The sequence below is a fragment of the Clupea harengus genome, chromosome 15, assembly GCF_900700415.2.
Source record: "Clupea harengus chromosome 15, Ch_v2.0.2, whole genome shotgun sequence".
Taxonomy (NCBI): domain Eukaryota; kingdom Metazoa; phylum Chordata; class Actinopteri; order Clupeiformes; family Clupeidae; genus Clupea; species Clupea harengus.
Window position 1 is genome coordinate 2,567,364 of NC_045166.1, and position 307 is coordinate 2,567,670.

Below are 307 nucleotides of genomic sequence, written 5' to 3' on the forward strand. Positions count from 1 at the left end.
TAGCAGAGGGAGCGGACCTTTTCCATCTGACTAGAACTGCCTAAAACTCTGAGTGGTGTGATGAGACAATAGGGTCTGCCTGAGGACTACAAACAAATGGCCGAAGCAGAGCTGTGCCCCTCTAACCTCAACAAATTGCAGGCTAGCCTTCCCCCTGCACAGCTGTGCTCGATGTCAATGTGCTTTCCTTACGGCTGAAGCAATACGTCAGTTTAAGCCCCCCGCCACCCCTCACTCCCTGCCTGATCTCTCTCTCTCCTTCTGCCCTCTCTCTCTCTCTCTTTCTTTCCCCTACTCTATTGCTCTA